The sequence below is a fragment of the Astyanax mexicanus genome, chromosome 6 (genome assembly GCF_023375975.1).
Source record: "Astyanax mexicanus isolate ESR-SI-001 chromosome 6, AstMex3_surface, whole genome shotgun sequence".
NCBI lineage: Eukaryota > Metazoa > Chordata > Actinopteri > Characiformes > Acestrorhamphidae > Astyanax > Astyanax mexicanus.
The window spans coordinates 20,766,059-20,786,983 of record NC_064413.1 but is presented as its reverse complement, the minus strand read 5'-3'; positions in this window follow the sequence as shown (position 1 = coordinate 20,786,983).

The window sequence follows — 20,925 nt, the reverse complement described above, 5'->3', positions numbered from 1 at the left end:
AAAATTGAAAAGTGCTTTTTGTCACGTTTCTGAGCAAAATTTGGCCCAATTTACCATGCCCATGCATTTTTCCACTCTTTTGAGTAATTTGTCATGGAAAAAACAAGGTTTCATGAATGGTCAAAATTTTCACCAGAATCACATACCGCGGGTCTACGTTTTTTTCTGATTTGGGTCAAAAATTTAAAAGTGCTTTTTGTCACATTTCTGAGCAAAATTTGGCCCAATTTACCATGCCCATGCATTTTCCCACTCGTTTGAGTAATTTTTCATGGAAAAAACAAGGTTTCATGAATGGTCAAAATTTTCACCAGAATCACATACCGCGGGTCTACGTTTTTTTCTGATTTGGGTAAAAAATTGAAAAGTGCTTTTTGTCACATTTCTGAGCAAAATTTGGCCCAATTTACCATGCCCATGCATTTTCCCCCTTGTTTGAGTTATTTTTCATGGAAAAAACAAGGTTTCATTAATGGTCAAAATTTTCACCAGAATCACATACCGCGGGTCTACGTTTTTTTCTGATTTGGGTCAAAAATTGAAAAGTGCTTTTTGTCACATTTCTGAGCAAAATTTGGCCCAATTTACCATGCCCATGCATTTTCCTTCTCGTTTCAGTAATTTTTCATAGAAAAAACAAGGTTTCATGAATGGTCAAAATTTTCACCAGAATCACATACCGCGGGTCTATGTTTTTTTCTGGTTTGGGTCATAAATTGAAAAGTGCTTTTTGTCACATTTCTGAGCAAAATTTGGCCCAATTTACCATGCCCATGCATTTTCCCACTCGTTTGAGTAATTTTTCATGGAAAAAACAAGGTTTCATGAATGGTCAAAATTTTCACCAGAATCACATACCGCGGGTCTACGTTTTTTTCTGATTTGGGTCAAAAATTGAAAAGTGCTTTTTGTCACTTTTCTGAGCAAAATTTGGCCCAATTTACCATGCCCATGCATTTTTCCACTCGTTTGAGTAATTTGTCATGGAAAAAACAAGGTTTCATGAATGGTCAAAATTTTCACCAGAATCACATACCGCGGGTCTACGTTTTTTTCTGATTTGGGTAAAAAATTGAAAAGTGCTTTTTGTCACATTTCTGAGCAAAATTTGGCCCAATTTACCATGCCCATGCATTTTCCCACTCGTTTGAGTTATTTTTCATGGAAAAAACAAGGTTTCATTAATGGTCAAAATTTTCACCAGAATCACATACCGCGGGTCTACTTTTTTTCTGATTTGGGTCAAAAATTGAAAAGTGCTTTTTGTCACATTTCTGAGCAAAATTTGGCCCAATTTACCATGCCCATGTATTTTCCCACTCGTTTCAGTAATTTTTCATAGAAAAAACAAGGTTTCATGAATGGTCAAAATTTTCACCAGAATCACATACCGCGGGTCTACGTTTTTTTCTGATTTGGGTCAAAAATTTAAAAGTGCTTTTTGTCACATTTCTGAGCAAAAGTTGGCCCAATTTACCATGCCCATGCATTTTCCCACTTGTTTGAGTAATTTTTCATGGAAAAAACAAGGTTTCATGAATGGTCAAAATTTTCACCAGAATCACATACCGCGGGTCTACGTTTTTTTCTGATTTGGGTCAAAAATTGAAAAGTGCTTTTTGTCACATTTCTGAGCAAAATTTGGCCCAATTTACCATGCCCATGCATTTTTCCACTCGTTTGAGTAATTTTTCATGGAAAAAACAAGGTTTCATGAATGGTCAAAATTTTCACCAGAATCACATACCGCGGGTCTACGTTTTTTTCTGATTTGGGTCAAAAATTGAAAAGTGCTTTTTGTCACATTTCTGAGCAAAATTTGGCCCAATTTACCATGCCCATGCATTTTCCCACTCGTTTCAGTAATTTTTCATAGAAGAAACAAGGTTTCATGAATGGTCAAAATTTTCACCAGAATCACATACCGCGGGTCTATGTTTTTTTCTGGTTTGGGTCGTAAATTGAAAAGTGCTTTTTGTCACATTTCTGAGCAAAATTTGGCCCAATTTACCATGCCCATGCATTTTCCCACTCGTTTGAGTAATTTTTCATGGAAAAAACAAGGTTTCATGAATGGTCAAAATTTTCACCAGAATCACATACCGCGGGTCTATGTTTTTTTTCTGATTTGGGTCAAAAATTGAAAAGTGCTTTTTGTCACGTTTCTGAGCAAAATTTGGCCCAATTTACCATGCCCATGCATTTTCCCACTCGTTTGAGTAATTTTTCATGGAAAAAACAAGGTTTCATTAATGGTCAAAATTTTCACCAGAATCACATACCGCGGGTCTACGTTTTTTTCTGATTTGGGTCAAAAATTGAAAAGTGCTTTTTGTCACGTTTCTGAGCAAAATTTGGCCCAATTTACCATGCCCATGCATTTTCCCACTCGTTTGAGTAATTTGTCATGAAAAAAACAAGGTTTCATGAATGGTCAAAATTTTCACCAGAATCACATACCGCAGGTCTACGTTTTTTTCTGATTTGGGTCAAAAATTGAAAAGTGCTTTTTGTCACATTTCTGAGCAAAATTTGGCCCAATTTACCATGCCCATGTATTTTCCCACTCGTTTCAGTAATTTTTCATAGAAAAAACAAGGTTTCATGAATGGTCAAAATTTTCACCAGAATCACATACCGCGGGTCTACGTTTTTTTCTGATTTGGGTCAAAAATTTTAAAGTGCTTTTTGTCACATTTCTGAGCAAAATTTGGCCCAATTTACCATGCCCATGCATTTTCCCCCTCGTTTGAGTTATTTTTCATGGAAAAAACAAGGTTTCATTAATGGTCAAAATTTTCACCAGAATCACATACCGCGGGTCTACGTTTTTTTCTGATTTGGGTCAAAAATTGAAAAGTGCTTTTTGTCACATTTCTGAGCAAAATTTGGCCCAATTTACCATGCCCATGCATTTTCCTTCTCGTTTCAGTAATTTTTCATAGAAAAAACAAGGTTTCATTAATGGTCAAAATTTTCACCAGAATCACATACCGCGGGTCTACGTTTTTTTCTGGTTTGGGTCGTAAATTGAAAAGTGCTTTTTGTCACATTTCTGAGCAAAATTTGGCCCAATTTACCATGCCCATGCATTTTCCCACTCGTTTGAGTAATTTTTCATGGAAAAAACAAGGTTTCATGAATGGTCAAAATTTTCACCAGAATCACATACCGCGGGTCTATGTTTTTTTTCTGATTTGGGTCAAAAATTGAAAAGTGCTTTTTGTCACATTTCTGAGCAAAATTTGGCCCAATTTACCATGCCCATGCATTTTCCCACTCGTTTCAGTAATTTTTCATAGAAGAAACAAGGTTTCATGAATGGTCAAAATTTTCACCAGAATCACATACCGCGGGTCTATGTTTTTTTCTGGTTTGGGTCGTAAATTGAAAAGTGCTTTTTGTCACATTTCTGAGCAAAATTTGGCCCAATTTACCATGCCCATGCATTTTCCCACTCGTTTGAGTAATTTTTCATGGAAAAAACAAGGTTTCATGAATGGTCAAAATTTTCACCAGAATCACATACCGCGGGTCTATGTTTTTTTTCTGATTTGGGTCAAAAATTGAAAAGTGCTTTTTGTCACGTTTCTGAGCAAAATTTGGCCCAATTTACCATGCCCATGCATTTTCCCACTCGTTTGAGTAATTTTTCATGGAAAAAACAAGGTTTCATTAATGGTCAAAATTTTCACCAGAATCACATACCGCGGGTCTACGTTTTTTTCTGATTTGGGTCAAAAATTGAAAAGTGCTTTTTGTCACGTTTCTGAGCAAAATTTGGCCCAATTTACCATGCCCATGCATTTTCCCACTCGTTTGAGTAATTTGTCATGAAAAAAACAAGGTTTCATGAATGGTCAAAATTTTCACCAGAATCACATACCGCAGGTCTACGTTTTTTTCTGATTTGGGTCAAAAATTGAAAAGTGCTTTTTGTCACATTTCTGAGCAAAATTTGGCCCAATTTACCATGCCCATGTATTTTCCCACTCGTTTCAGTAATTTTTCATAGAAAAAACAAGGTTTCATGAATGGTCAAAATTTTCACCAGAATCACATACCGCGGGTCTACGTTTTTTTCTGATTTGGGTCAAAAATTTTAAAGTGCTTTTTGTCACATTTCTGAGCAAAATTTGGCCCAATTTACCATGCCCATGCATTTTCCCACTCGTTTGAGTAATTTTTCATGGAAAAAACAAGGTTTCATGAATGGTCAAAATTTTCACCAGAATCACATACCGCGGGTCTACGTTTTTTTCTGATTTGGGTAAAAAATTGAAAAGTGCTTTTTGTCACATTTCTGAGCAAAATTTGGCCCAATTTACCATGCCCATGCATTTTCCCCCTCGTTTGAGTTATTTTTCATGGAAAAAACAAGGTTTCATTAATGGTCAAAATTTTCACCAGAATCACATACCGCGGGTCTACGTTTTTTTCTGATTTGGGTCAAAAATTGAAAAGTGCTTTTTGTCACATTTCTGAGCAAAATTTGGCCCAATTTACCATGCCCATGCATTTTCCTTCTCGTTTCAGTAATTTTTCATAGAAAAAACAAGGTTTCATTAATGGTCAAAATTTTCACCAGAATCACATACCGCGGGTCTACGTTTTTTTCTGGTTTGGGTCGTAAATTGAAAAGTGCTTTTTGTCACATTTCTGAGCAAAATTTGGCCCAATTTACCATGCCCATGCATTTTCCCACTCGTTTGAGTAATTTTTCATGGAAAAAACAAGGTTTCATGAATGGTCAAAATTTTCACCAGAATCACATACCGCGGGTCTATGTTTTTTTTCTGATTTGGGTCAAAAATTGAAAAGTGCTTTTTGTCAAGTTTCTGAGCAAAATTTGGCCCAATTTACCATGCCCATGCATTTTCCCACTCGTTTGAGTAATTTTTCATGGAAAAAACAAGGTTTCATTAATGGTCAAAATTTTCACCAGAATCACATACCGCGGGTCTACGTTTTTTTCTGATTTGGGTCAAAAATTGAAAAGTGCTTTTTGTCACGTTTCTGAGCAAAATTTGGCCCAATTTACCATGCCCATGCATTTTCCCACTCGTTTGAGTAATTTGTCATGAAAAAAACAAGGTTTCATGAATGGTCAAAATTTTCACCAGAATCACATACCGCAGGTCTACGTTTTTTTCTGATTTGGGTCAAAAATTGAAAAGTGCTTTTTGTCACATTTCTGAGCAAAATTTGGCCCAATTTACCATGCCCATGCATTTTCCCACTCGTTTGAGTAATTTTTCATGGAAAAAACAAGGTTTCATGAATGGTCAAAATTTTCACCAGAATCACATACCGCGGGTCTACGTTTTTTTCTGATTTGGGTCAAAAATTGAAAAGTGCTTTTTGTCACGTTTCTGAGCAAAATTTGGCCCAATTTACCATGCCCATGCATTTTCCCACTCGTTTCAGTAATTTTTCATGGAAAAAACAAGGTTTCATGAATGGTCAAAATTTTCACCAGAATCACATACCGCGGGTCTACGTTTTTTTCTGATTTGGGTCAAAAATTGAAAAGTGCTTTTTGTCACGTTTCTGAGCAAAATTTGGCCCAATTTACCATGCCCATGCATTTTTCCACTCGTTTGAGTAATTTGTCATGGAAAAAACAAGGTTTCATGAATGGTCAAAATTTTCACCAGAATCACATACTGCGGGTCTACGTTTTTTTCTGATTTGGGTCAAAAATTTAAAAGTGGTTTTTGTCACATTTCTGAGCAAAATTTGGCCCAATTTACCATGCCCATGCATTTTCCCACTCGTTTGAGTAATTTTTCATGGAAAAAACAAGGTTTCATGAATGGTCAAAATTTTCACCAGAATCACATACCGCGGGTCTACGTTTTTTTCTGATTTGGGTCAAAAATTGAAAAGTGCTTTTTGTCACTTTTCTGAGCAAAATTTGGCCCAATTTACCATGCCCATGCATTTTCCCACTCGTTTGAGTTATTTTTCATGGAAAAAACAAGGTTTCATGAATGGTCAAAATTTTCACCAGAATCACATACCGCGGGTCTACGTTTTTTTCTGATTTGGGTCAAAAATTGAAAAGTGCTTTTTGTCACATTTCTGAGCAAAATTTGGCCCAATTTACCATGCCCATGCATTTTCCCACTCGTTTGAGTTATTTTTCATGGAAAAAACAAGGTTTCATTAATGGTCAAAATTTTCACCAGAATCACATACCGCGGGTCTACGTTTTTTTCTGATTTGGGTCAAAAATTGAAAAGTGCTTTTTGTCACATTTCTGAGCAAAATTTGGCCCAATTTACCATGCCCATGCATTTTCCCACTCGTTTGAGTAATTTTTCATGGAAAAAACAAGGTTTCATGAATGGTCAAAATTTTCACCAGAATCACATACCGCGGGTCTATGTTTTTTTTCTGATTTGGGTCAAAAATTGAAAAGTGCTTTTTGTCACGTTTCTGAGCAAAATTTGGCCCAATTTACCATGCCCATGCATTTTCCCACTCGTTTGAGTAATTTGTCATGAAAAAAACAAGGTTTCTTGAATGGTCAAAATTTTCACCAGAATCACATACCGCAGGTCTACGTTTTTTTCTGATTTGGGTCAAAAATTGAAAAGTGCTTTTTGTCACGTTTCTGAGCAAAATTTGGCCCAATTTACCATGCCCATGCATTTTCCCACTCGTTTGAGTAATTTTTCATAGAAAAAACAAGGTTTCATGAATGGTCAAAATTTTCACCAGAATCACATACCGCGGGTCTATGTTTTTTTCTGGTTTGGGTCAAAAATTGAAAAGTGCTTTTTGTCACGTTTCTGAGCAAAATTTGGCCCAATTTACCATGCCCATGCATTTTTCCACTCGTTTGAGTAATTTTTCATGGAAAAAACAAGGTTTCATGAATGGTCAAAATTTTCACCAGAATCACATACCGCGGGTCTACGTTTTTTTCTGATTTGGGTCAAAAATTGAAAAGTGCTTTTTGTCACGTTTCTGAGCAAAATTTGGCCCAATTTACCATGCCCATGCATTTTCCCACTCGTTTGAGTAATTTTTCATAGAATAAACAAGGTTTCATGAATGGTCAAAATTTTCACCAGAATCACATACCGCGGGTCTATGTTTTTTTCTGGTTTGGGTCAAAAATTGAAAAGTGCTTTTTGTCACATTTCTGAGCAAAATTTGGCCCAATTTACCATGCCCATGCATTTTCCCACTCGTTTGAGTAATTTTTCATGGAAAAAACAAGGTTTCATGAATGGTCAAAATTTTCACCAGAATCACATACCGCGGGTCTACGTTTTTTTCTGATTTGGGTCAAAAATTGAAAAGTGCTTTTTGTCACGTTTCTGAGCAAAATTTGGCCCAATTTACCATGCCCATGCATTTTCCCACTCGTTTGAGTAATTTGTCATGAAAAAAACAAGGTTTCATGAATGGTCAAAATTTTCACCAGAATCACATACCGCAGGTCTACGTTTTTTTCTGATTTGGGTCAAAAATTGAAAAGTGCTTTTTGTCACGTTTCTGAGCAAAATTTGGCCCAATTTACCATGCCCATGCATTTTCCCACTCGTTTGAGTAATTTTTCATAGAAAAAACAAGGTTTCATGAATGGTCAAAATTTTCACCAGAATCACATACCGCAGGTCTATGTTTTTTTCTGGTTTGGGTCAAAAATTGAAAAGTGCTTTTTGTCACGTTTCTGAGCAAAATTTGCCCCAATTTACCATGCCCATGCATTTTTCCACTCGTTTGAGTAATTTTTCATGGAAAAAACAAGGTTTCATGAATGGTCAAAATTTTCACCAGAATCACATACCGCGGGTCTACGTTTTTTTTTTATTTGGGTCAAAAATTGAAAAGTGCTTTTTGTCACGTTTCTGAGCAAAATTTGGCCCAATTTACCATGCCCATGCATTTTCCCACTCGTTTGAGTAATTTTTCATAGAAAAAACAAGGTTTCATGAATGGTCAAAATTTTCACCAGAATCACATACCGCGGGTCTATGTTTTTTTCTGGTTTGGGTCAAAAATTGAAAAGTGCTTTTTGTCACATTTCTGAGCAAAATTTGGCCCAATTTACCATGCCCATGCATTTTCCCACTCGTTTGAGTAATTTTTCATAGAAAAAACAAGGTTTCATGAATGGTCAAAATTTTCACCAGAATCACATACCGCGGGTCTATGTTTTTTTCTGGTTTGGGTCAAAAATTGAAAAGTGCTTTTTGTCACATTTCTGAGCAAAATTTGGCCCAATTTACCATGCCCATGCATTTTTCCACTCGTTTGAGTAATTTTTCATAGAATAAACAAGGTTTCATGAATGGTCAAAATTTTCACCAGAATCACATACCGCGGGTCTATGTTTTTTTCTGGTTTGGGTCAAAAATTGAAAAGTGCTTTTTGTCACATTTCTGAGCAAAATTTGGCCCAATTTACCATGCCCATGCATTTTCCCACTCGTTTGAGTAATTTTTCATGGAAAAAACAAGGTTTCATGAATGGTCAAAATTTTCACCAGAATCACATACCGCGGGTCTATGTTTTTTTCTGATTTGGGTCAAAAATTGAAAAGTGCTTTTTGTCACGTTTCTGAGCAAAATTTGGCCCAATTTACCATGCCCATGCATTTTCCCACTCGTTTGAGTAATTTTTCATAGAATAAACAAGGTTTCATGAATGGTCAAAATTTTCACCAGAATCACATACCGCGGGTCTATGTTTTTTTCTGGTTTGGGTCAAAAATTGAAAAGTGCTTTTTGTCACATTTCTGAGCAAAATTTGGCCCAATTTACCATGCCCATGCATTTTCCCACTCGTTTGAGTAATTTTTCATGGAAAAAACAAGGTTTCATGAATGGTCAAAATTTTCACCAGAATCACATACCGCGGGTCTACGTTTTTTTCTGATTTGGGTCAAAAATTGAAAAGTGCTTTTTGTCACGTTTCTGAGCAAAATTTGGCCCAATTTACCATGCCCATGCATTTTCCCACTCGTTTGAGTAATTTGTCATGAAAAAAACAAGGTTTCATGAATGGTCAAAATTTTCACCAGAATCACATACCGCAGGTCTACGTTTTTTTCTGATTTGGGTCAAAAATTGAAAAGTGCTTTTTGTCACGTTTCTGAGCAAAAGTTGGCCCAATTTACCATGCCCATGCATTTTCCCACTCGTTTGAGTAATTTTTCATAGAAAAAACAAGGTTTCATGAATGGTCAAAATTTTCACCAGAATCACATACCGCGGGTCTATGTTTTTTTCTGGTTTGGGTCAAAAATTGAAAAGTGCTTTTTGTCACGTTTCTGAGCAAAATTTGCCCCAATTTACCATGCCCATGCATTTTTCCACTCGTTTGAGTAATTTTTCATGGAAAAAACAAGGTTTCATGAATGGTCAAAATTTTCACCAGAATCACATACCGCGGGTCTACGTTTTTTTCTGATTTGGGTCAAAAATTGAAAAGTGCTTTCTGTCACATTTCTGAGCAAAATTTGGCCCAATTTACCATGCCCATGCATTTTCCCACTCGTTTGAGTAATTTGTCATGAAAAAAACAAGGTTTCATGAATGGTCAAAATTTTCACCAGAATCACATACCGCAGGTCTAATTTTTTTTCTGATTTGGGTCAAAAATTGAAAAGTGCTTTGTGTCACGTTTCTGAGCAAAATTTGGCCCAATTTACCATGCCCATGCATTTTCCCACTCGTTTGAGTAATTTTTCATAGAAAAAACAAGGTTTCATGAATGGTCAAAATTTTCACCAGAATCACATACCGCGGGTCTATGTTTTTTTCTGGTTTGGGTCAAAAATTGAAAAGTGCTTTTTGTCACATTTCTGAGCAAAATTTGGCCCAATTTACCATGCCCATGCATTTTCCCACTCGTTTGAGTAATTTTTCATGGAAAAAACAAGGTTTCATGAATGGTCAAAATTTTCACCAGAATCACATACCGCAGGGTCTACGTTTTTTTTTTATTTGGGTCAAAAATTGAAAAGTGCTTTTTGTCACGTTTCTGAGCAAAATTTGGCCCAATTTACCATGCCCATGCATTTTCCCACTCGTTTGAGTAATTTTTCATAGAAAAAACAAGGTTTCATGAATGGTCAAAATTTTCACCAGAATCACATACCGCGGGTCTACGTTTTTTTCTGGTTTGGGTAAAAAATTGAAAAGTGCTTTTTGTCACATTTCTGAGCAAAATTTGGCCCAATTTACCATGCCCATGCATTTTCCCACTCGTTTGAGTAATTTTTCATAGAAAAAACAAGGTTTCATGAATGGTCAAAATTTTCACCAGAATCACATACCGCGGGTCTACGTTTTTTTCTGGTTTGGGTCATAAATTGAAAAGTGCTTTTTGTCACATTTCTGAGCAAAATTTGGCCCAATTTACCATGCCCATGCATTTTCCCACTCGTTTGAGTAATTTTTCATAGAAAAAACAAGGTTTCATGAATGGTCAAAATTTTCACCAGAATCACATACCGCGGGTCTATGTTTTTTTCTGGTTTGGGTCAAAAATTGAAAAGTGCTTTTTGTCACGTTTCTGAGCAAAATTTGCCCCAATTTACCATGCCCATGCATTTTTCCACTCGTTTGAGTAATTTTTCATGGAAAAAACAAGGTTTCATGAATGGTCAAAATTTTCACCAGAATCACATACCGCGGGTCTATGTTTTTTTCTGATTTGGGTCAAAAATTGAAAAGTGCTTTTTGTCACATTTCTGAGCAAAATTTGGCCCAATTTACCATGCCCATGCATTTTCCCACTCGTTTGAGTAATTTGTCATGAAAAAAACAAGGTTTCATGAATGGTCAAAATTTTCACCAGAATCACATACCGCAGGTCTATGTTTTTTTCTGGTTTGGGTCAAAAATTGAAAAGTGCTTTTTGTCACATTTCTGAGCAAAATTTGGCCCAATTTACCATGCCCATGCATTTTCCCACTCGTTTGAGTAATTTTTCATGGAAAAAACAAGGTTTCATGAATGGTCAAAATTTTCACCAGAATCACATACCGCGGGTCTACGTTTTTTTTTTATTTGGGTCAAAAATTGAAAAGTGCTTTTTGTCACGTTTCTGAGCAAAATTTGGCCCAATTTACCATGCCCATGCATTTTCCCACTCGTTTGAGTAATTTTTCATAGAAAAAACAAGGTTTCATGAATGGTCAAAATTTTCACCAGAATCACATACCGCGGGTCTATGTTTTTTTCTGGTTTGGGTCAAAAATTGAAAAGTGCTTTTTTGTCACATTTCTGAGCAAAATTTGGCCCAATTTACCATGCCCATGCATTTTCCCACTCGTTTGAGTAATTTTTCATAGAAAAAACAAGGTTTCATGAATGGTCAAAATTTTCACCAGAATCACATACCGCGGGTCTACATTTTTTTCTGATTTGGGTCAAAAATTGAAAAGTGCTTTTTGTCACATTTCTGAGCAAAATTTGGCCCAATTTACCATGCCTATGCATTTTTCCACTCGTTTGAGTAATTTTTCATGGAAAAAACAAGGTTTCATGAATGGTCAAAATTTTCACCAGAATCACATACCGCGGGTCTACGTTTTTTTCTGATTTGGGTCAAAAATAGAAAAGTGCTTTTTGTCACGTTTCTGAGCAAAATTTGGCCCAATTTACCATGCCCATGCATTTTCCCACTCGTTTGAGTAATTTGTCATGAAAAAAACAAGGTTTCATGAATGGTCAAAATTTTCACCAGAATCACATACCGCGGGTCTACGTTTTTTTCTGATTTGGGTCAAAAATTGAAAAGTGCTTTTTGTCACATTTCTGAGCAAAATTTGGTCTAATTTACCATGCCCATGCATTTTCCCACTCGTTTGAGTAATTTTTCATGGAAACAAACAAGGTTTCATGAATGGTCAAAATTTTCACCAGAATCACATACCGCGGGTCTACGTTTTTTTCTGATTTGGGTAAAAAATTGAAAAGTGCTTTTTGTCACATTTCTGAGCAAAATTTGGCCCAATTTACCATGCCCATGCATTTTCCCACTCATTTGAGTAATTTTTCATGGAAAAAACAAGGTTTCATGAATGGTCAAAATTTTCACCAGAATCACATACCGCGGGTCTACGTTTTTTTCTGATTTGGGTAAAAAATTGAAAAGTGCTTTTTGTCACATTTCTGAGCAAAATTTGGCCCAATTTACCATGCCCATGCATTTTCCCACTCGTTTGAGTAATTTTTCATGGAAAAAACAAGGTTTCATGAATGGTCAAAATTTTCACCAGAATCACATACCGCGGGTCTACGTTTTTTTCTGATTTGGGTCAAAAATTGACAAGTGCTTTTTGTCACATTTCTGAGCAAAATTTGGCCCAATTTACCATGCCCATGCATTTTCCCACTCGTTTGAGTAATTTTTCATAGAAAAAACAAGGTTTCATGAATGGTCAAAATTTTCACCAGAATCACATACCGCGGGTCTACGTTTTTTTCTGATTTGGGTCAAAAATTGAAAAGTGCTTTTTGTCACGTTTCTGAGCAAAATTTGGCCCAATTTACCATGCCCATGCATTTTCCCACTCGTTTGAGTAATTTGTCATGAAAAAAACAAGGTTTCATGAATGGTCAAAATTTTCACCAGAATCACATACCGCGGGTCTACGTTTTTTTCTGATTTGGGTCAAAAATTGAAAAGTGCTTTTTGTCACATTTCTGAGCAAAATTTGGTCTAATTTACCATGCCCATGCATTTTCCCACTCGTTTGAGTAATTTTTCATGGAAAAAAACAAGGTTTCATGAATGGTCAAAATTTTCACCAGAATCACATACCGCGGGTCTACGTTTTTTTCTGATTTGGGTAAAAAATTGAAAAGTGCTTTTTGTCACATTTCTGAGCAAAATTTGGCCCAATTTACCATGCCCATGCATTTTCCCACTCGTTTGAGTAATTTTTCATGGAAAAAACAAGGTTTCATGAATGGTCAAAATTTTCACCAGAATCACATAGCGCGGGTCTACGTTTTTTTCTGATTTGGGTCAAAAATTGAAAAGTGCTTTTTGTCACATTTCTGAGCAAAATTTGGCCCAATTTACCATGCCCATGCATTTTCCCACTCGTTTGAGTAATTTTTCATAGAAAAAACAAGGTTTCATGAATGGTCAAAATTTTCACCAGAATCACATACCGCGGGTCTATGTTTTTTTCTGGTTTGGGTCAAAAATTGGAAAGTGCTTTTTGTCACATTTCTGAGCAAAATTTGGCCCAATTTACCATGCCCATGCATTTTCCCACTCGTTTGAGTAATTTTTCATGGAAAAAACAAGGTTTCATGAATGGTCAAAATTTTCACCAGAATCACATACCGCGGGTCTACGTTTTTTTTCTGATTTGGGTCAAAAATTGAAAAGTGCTTTTTGTCACATTTCTGAGCAAAATTTGGCCCAATTTACCATGCCCATGCATTTTCCCACTCGTTTGAGTAATTTTTCATAGAAAAAACAAGGTTTCATGAATGGTCAAAATTTTCACCAGAATCACATACCGCGGGTCTATATTTTTTCTGGTTTGGGTCAAAAATTGAAAAGTGCTTTTTGTCACATTTCTGAGCAAAATTTGGCCCAATTTACCATGCCCATGCATTTTCCCACTCGTTTGAGTAATTTTTCATGGAAAAAACAAGGTTTCATGAATGGTCAAAATTTTCACCAGAATCACATACCGCGGGTCTACGTTTTTTTCTGATTTGGGTCAAAAATTGAAAAGTGCTTTTTGTCACATTTCTGAGCAAAATTTGGCCCAATTTACCATGCCCATGCATTTTCCCACTCGTTTGAGTAATTTTTCATGGAAAAAACAAGGTTTCATGAATGGTCAAAATTTTCACCAGAATCACATACCGCGGGTCTACGTTTTTTTCCGATTTGGGTAAAAAATTGAAAAGTGCTTTTTGTCACATTTCTGAGCAAAATTTGGCCCAATTTACCATGCCCATGCATTTTTCCACTCGTTTGAGTAATTTTTCATGGAAAAAACAAGGTTTCATGAATGGTCAAAATTTTCACCAGAATCACATACCGCGGGTCTACGTTTTTTTCTGATTTGGGTCAAAAATTGAAAAGTGCTTTTTGTCACATTTCTGAGCAAAATTTGGCCCAATTTACCATGCCCATGCATTTTCCCACTCGTTTGAGTAATTTTTCATAGAAAAAACAAGGTTTCATGAATGGTCAAAATTTTCACCAGAATCACATACCGCGGGTCTATGTTTTTTTCTGGTTTGGGTCAAAAATTGAAAAGTGCTTTTTGTCACATTTCTGAGCAAAATTTGGCCCAATTTACCATGCCCATGCATTTTCCCACTCGTTTGAGTAATTTTTCATGGAAAAAACAAGGTTTCATGAATGGTCAAAATTTTCACCAGAATCAAATACCGCGGGTCTACGTTTTTTCTGATTTGGGTAAAAAATTGAAAAGTGCTTTTTGTCACATTTCTGAGCAAAATTTGGCCCAATTTACCATGCCCATGCATTTTTCCACTCGTTTGAGTAATTTTTTCATGAAAAAAACAAGGTTTCATGAATGGTAAAAATTTTCACCAGAATCACATACCGCGGGTCTACGTTTTTTTCTGATTTGGGTCAAAAATTGAAAAGTGCTTTTTGTCACGTTTCTGAGCAAAATTTGGCCCAATTTACCATGCCCATGCATTTTCCCACTCGTTTGAGTAATTTTTCATGGAAAAAACAAGGTTTCATGAATGGTCAAAATTTTCACCAGAATCACATACCGCGGGTCTATGTTTTTATCTGGTTTGGGTCAAAAATTGAAAAGTGCTTTTTGTCACATTTCTGAGCAAAATTTGGTCTAATTTACCATGCCCATGCATTTTCCCACTCGTTTGAGTAATTTTTCATGGAAAAAAACAAGGTTTCATGAATGGTCAAAATTTTCACCAGAATCACATACCGCGGGTCTACGTTTTTTTCTGATTTGGGTAAAAAATTGAAAAGTGCTTTTTGTCACATTTCTGAGCAAAATTTGGCCCAATTTACCATGCCCATGCATTTTCCCACTCGTTTGAGTAATTTTTCATGGAAAAAACAAGGTTTCATGAATGGTCAAAATTTTCACCAGAATCACACACCGCGGGTCTACGTTTTTTTCTGATTTGGGTCAAAAATTGAAAAGTGCTTTTTGTCACATTTCTGAGCAAAATTTGGCCCAATTTACCATGCCCATGCATTTTTCCACTCGTTTGAGTCATTTTTCATGGAAAAAACAAGGTTTCATGAATGGTCAAAATTTTCACCAGAATCACATACCGCGGGTCTACGTTTTTTTCTGATTTGGGTCAAAAATTGAAAAGTGCTTTTTGTCACATTTCTGAGCAAAATTTGGCCCAATTTACCATGCCCATGCATTTTCCCACTCGTTTGAGTAATTTTTCATGGAAAAAACAAGGTTTCATGAATGGTCAAAATTTTCACCAGAATCACATACCGCGGGTCTACGTTTTTTTCCGATTTGGGTAAAAAATTGAAAAGTGCTTTTTGTCACATTTCTGAGCAAAATTTGGCCCAATTTACCATGCCCATGCATTTTTCCACTCGTTTGAGTAATTTTTCATGGAAAAAACAAGGTTTCATGAATGGTCAAAATTTTCACCAGAATCACATACCGCGGGTCTACGTTTTTTTCTGATTTGGGTCAAAAATTGAAAAGTGCTTTTTGTCACATTTCTGAGCAAAATTTGGCCCAATTTACCATGCCCATGCATTTTCCCACTCGTTTGAGTAATTTTTCATAGAAAAAACAAGGTTTCATGAATGGTCAAAATTTTCACCAGAATCACATACCGCGGGTCTATGTTTTTTTCTGGTTTGGGTCAAAAATTGAAAAGTGCTTTTTGTCACATTTCTGAGCAAAATTTGGCCCAATTTACCATGCCCATGCATTTTCCCACTCGTTTGAGTAATTTTTCATGGAAAAAACAAGGTTTCATGAATGGTCAAAATTTTCACCAGAATCAAATACCGCGGGTCTACGTTTTTTCTGATTTGGGTAAAAAATTGAAAAGTGCTTTTTGTCACATTTCTGAGCAAAATTTGGCCCAATTTACCATGCCCATGCATTTTTCCACTCGTTTGAGTAATTTTTTCATGAAAAAAACAAGGTTTCATGAATGGTAAAAATTTTCACCAGAATCACATACCGCGGGTCTACGTTTTTTTCTGATTTGGGTCAAAAATTGAAAAGTGCTTTTTGTCACGTTTCTGAGCAAAATTTGGCCCAATTTACCATGCCCATGCATTTTCCCACTCGTTTGAGTAATTTTTCATGGAAAAAACAAGGTTTCATGAATGGTCAAAATTTTCACCAGAATCACATACCGCGGGTCTATGTTTTTATCTGGTTTGGGTCAAAAATTGAAAAGTGCTTTTTGTCACATTTCTGAGCAAAATTTGGTCTAATTTACCATGCCCATGCATTTTCCCACTCGTTTGAGTAATTTTTCATGGAAAAAAACAAGGTTTCATGAATGGTCAAAATTTTCACCAGAATCACATACCGCGGGTCTACGTTTTTTTCTGATTTGGGTAAAAAATTGAAAAGTGCTTTTTGTCACATTTCTGAGCAAAATTTGGCCCAATTTACCATGCCCATGCATTTTCCCACTCGTTTGAGTAATTTTTCATGGAAAAAACAAGGTTTCATGAATGGTCAAAATTTTCACCAGAATCACACACCGCGGGTCTACGTTTTTTTCTGATTTGGGTCAAAAATTGAAAAGTGCTTTTTGTCACATTTCTGAGCAAAATTTGGCCCAATTTACCATGCCCATGCATTTTTCCACTCGTTTGAGTCATTTTTCATGGAAAAAACAAGGTTTCATGAATGGTCAAAATTTTCACCAGAATCACATACCGCGGGTCTACGTTTTTTTCTGATTTGGGTCAAAAATTGAAAAGTGCTTTTTGTCACATTTCTGAGCAAAATTTGGCCCAATTTACCATGCCCATGCATTTTCCCACTCGTTTGAGTAATTTTTCATGGAAAAAACAAGGTTTCATGAATGGTCAAAATTTTCACCAGAATCACATACCGCGGGTCTACGTTTTTTTCCGATTTGGGTAAAAAATTGAAAAGTGCTTTTTGTCACATTTCTGAGCAAAATTTGGCCCAATTTACCATGCCCATGCATTTTTCCACTCGTTTGAGTAATTTTTCATGGAAAAAACAAGGTTTCATGAATGGTCAAAATTTTCACCAGAATCACATACCGCGGGTCTACGTTTTTTTCTGATTTGGGTCAAAAATTGAAAAGTGCTTTTTGTCACATTTCTGAGCAAAATTTGGCCCAATTTACCATGCCCATGCATTTTCCCACTCGTTTGAGTAATTTTTCATAGAAAAAACAAGGTTTCATGAATGGTCAAAATTTTCACCAGAATCACATACCGCGGGTCTATGTTTTTTTCTGGTTTGGGTCAAAAATTGAAAAGTGCTTTTTGTCACATTTCTGAGCAAAATTTGGCCCAATTTACCATGCCCATGCATTTTCCCACTCGTTTGAGTAATTTTTCATGGAAAAAACAAGGTTTCATGAATGGTCAAAATTTTCACCAGAATCAAATACCGCGGGTCTACGTTTTTTCTGATTTGGGTAAAAAATTGAAAAGTGCTTTTTGTCACATTTCTGAGCAAAATTTGGCCCAATTTACCATGCCCATGCATTTTTCCACTCGTTTGAGTAATTTTTTCATGAAAAAAACAAGGTTTCATGAATGGTAAAAATTTTCACCAGAATCACATACCGCGGGTCTACGTTTTTTTCTGATTTGGGTCAAAAATTGAAAAGTGCTTTTTGTCACGTTTCTGAGCAAAATTTGGCCCAATTTACCATGCCCATGCATTTTCCCACTCGTTTGAGTAATTTTTCATGGAAAAAACAAGGTTTCATGAATGGTCAAAATTTTCACCAGAATCACATACCGCGGGTCTATGTTTTTTTCTGGTTTGGGTCAAAAATTGAAAAGTGCTTTTTGTCACATTTCTGAGCAAAATTTGGCCCAATTTACCATGCCCATGCATTTTCCCACTTGTTTGAGTAATTTGTCATGAAAAAAACAAGGTTTCATGAATGGTAAAAATTTTCACCAGAATCACATACCGCGGGTCTACGTTTTTTTCTGATTTGGGTCAAAAATTGAAAAGTGCTTTTTGTCACGTTTCTGAGCAAAATTTGGCCCAATTTACCATGCCCATGCATTTTCCCACTCGTTTGAGTAATTTTTCATGGAAAAAACAAGGTTTCATGAATGGTCAAAATTTTCACCAGAATCACATACCGCGGGTCTATGTTTTTATCTGGTTTGGGTCAAAAATTGAAAAGTGCTTTTTGTCACATTTCTGAGCAAAATTTGGTCTAATTTACCATGCCCATGCATTTTCCCACTCGTTTGAGTAATTTTTCATGGAAAAAAACAAGGTTTCATGAATGGTCAAAATTTTCACCAGAATCACACACCGCGGGTCTACGTTTTTTTCTGATTTGGGTCAAAAATTGAAAAGTGCTTTTTGTCACATTTCTGAGCAAAATTTGGCCCAATTTACCATGCCCATGCATTTTTCCACTCGTTTGAGTCATTTTTCATGGAAAAAACAAGGTTTCATGAATGGTCAAAATTTTCACCAGAATCACATACCGCGGGTCTACGTTTTTTTCTGATTTGGGTCAAAAATTGAAAAGTGCTTTTTGTCACATTTCTGAGCAAAATTTGGCCCAATTTACCATGCCCATGCATTTTCCCACTCGTTTGAGTAATTTTTCATGGAAAAAACAAGGTTTCATGAATGGTCAAAATTTTCACCAGAATCACATACCGCGGGTCTACGTTTTTTTCTGATTTGGGTCAAAAATTGAAAAGTGCTTTTTGTCACGTTTCTGAGCAAAATTTGGCCCAATTTACCATGCCCATGCATTTTCCCACTCGTTTGAGTAATTTTTCATGGAAAAAACAAGGTTTCATGAATGGTCAAAATTTTCACCAGAATCACATACCGCGGGTCTATGTTTTTTTCTGGTTTGGGTCAAAAATTGAAAAGTGCTTTTTGTCACATTTCTGAGCAAAATTTGGCCCAATTTACCATGCCCATGCATTTTCCCACTTGTTTGAGTAATTTGTCATGAAAAAAACAAGGTTTCATGTATGGTAAAAATTTTCACCAGAATCACATACCGCGGGTCTACGTTTTTTTCTGATTTGGGTCAAAAATTGAAAAGTGCTTTTTGTCACGTTTCTGAGCAAAATTTGGCCCAATTTACCATGCCCATGCATTTTCCCACTCGTTTGAGTAATTTTTCATGGAAAAAACAAGGTTTCATGAATGGTCAAAATTTTCACCAGAATCACATACCGCGGGTCTATGTTTTTATCTGGTTTGGGTCAAAAATTGAAAAGTGCTTTTTGTCACATTTCTGAGCAAAATTTGGTCTAATTTACCATGCCCATGCATTTTCCCACTCGTTTGAGTAATTTTTCATGGAAAAAAACAAGGTTTCATGAATGGTCAAAATTTTCACCAGAATCACATACCGCGGGTCTACGTTTTTTTCTGATTTGGGTAAAAAATTGAAAAGTGCTTTTTGTCACATTTCTGAGCAAAATTTGGCCCAATTTACCATGCCCATGCATTTTCCCACTCGTTTGAGTAATTTTTCATGGAAAAAACAAGGTTTCATGAATGGTCAAAATTTTCACCAGAATCACACACCGCGGGTCTACGTTTTTTTCTGATTTGGGTCAAAAATTGAAAAGTGCTTTTTGTCACATTTCTGAGCAAAATTTGGCCCAATTTACCATGCCCATGCATTTTCCCACTCGTTTGAGTAATTTTTCATGGAAAAAACAAGGTTTCATGAATGGTCAAAATTTTCACCAGAATCACATACCGCGGGTGTACGTTTTTTTCTGATTTGGGTCAAAAATTGAAAAGTGCTTTTTGTCACATTTCTGAGCAAAATTTGGCCCAATTTACCATGCCCATGCATTTTTCCACTCGTTTGAGTCATTTTTCATGGAAAAAACAAGGTTTCATGAATGGTCAAAATTTTCACCAGAATCACATACCGCGGGTCTACGTTTTTTTCTGATTTGGGTCAACAATTGAAAAGTGCTTTTTGTCACGTTTCTGAGCAAAATTTGGCCCAATTTACCATGCCCATGCATTTTCCCACTCGTTTGAGTAATTTGTCATGAAAAAAACAAGGTTTCATGAATGGTCAAAATTTTCACCAGAATCACATACCGCGGGTCTACGTTTTTTTCTGATTTGGGTCAAAAATTTAAAAGTGCTTTTTGTCACATTTCTGAGCAAAATTTGGCCCAATTTACCATGCCCATGTATTTTCCCACTCGTTTCAGTAATTTTTCATAGAAAAAACAAGGTTTCATGAATGGTCAAAATTTTCACCAGAATCACATACCGCGGGTCTACGTTTTTTTCTGATTTGGGTAAAAAATTGAAAAGTGCTTTTTGTCACATTTCTGAGCAAAATTTGGCCCAATTTACCATGCCCATGCATTTTCCCACTCGTTTGAGTTATTTTTCATGGAAAAAACAAGGTTTCATTAATGGTCAAAATTTTCACCAGAATCACATACCGCGGGTCTACGTTTTTTTCTGATTTGGGTCAAAAATTGAAAAGTGCTTTTGTCACGTTTCTGAGCAAAATTTGGCCCAATTTACCATGCCCATGCATTTTCCCACTCGTTTCAGTAATTTTTCATAGAAAAAACAAGGTTTCATGAATGGTCAAAATTTTCACCAGAATCACATACCGCGGGTCTACGTTTTTTTCTGATTTGGGTCAAAAATTGAAAAGTGCTTTTTGTCACATTTCTGAGCAAAATTTGGCCCAATTTACCATGCCCATGCATTTTCCCACTCGTTTGAGTAAT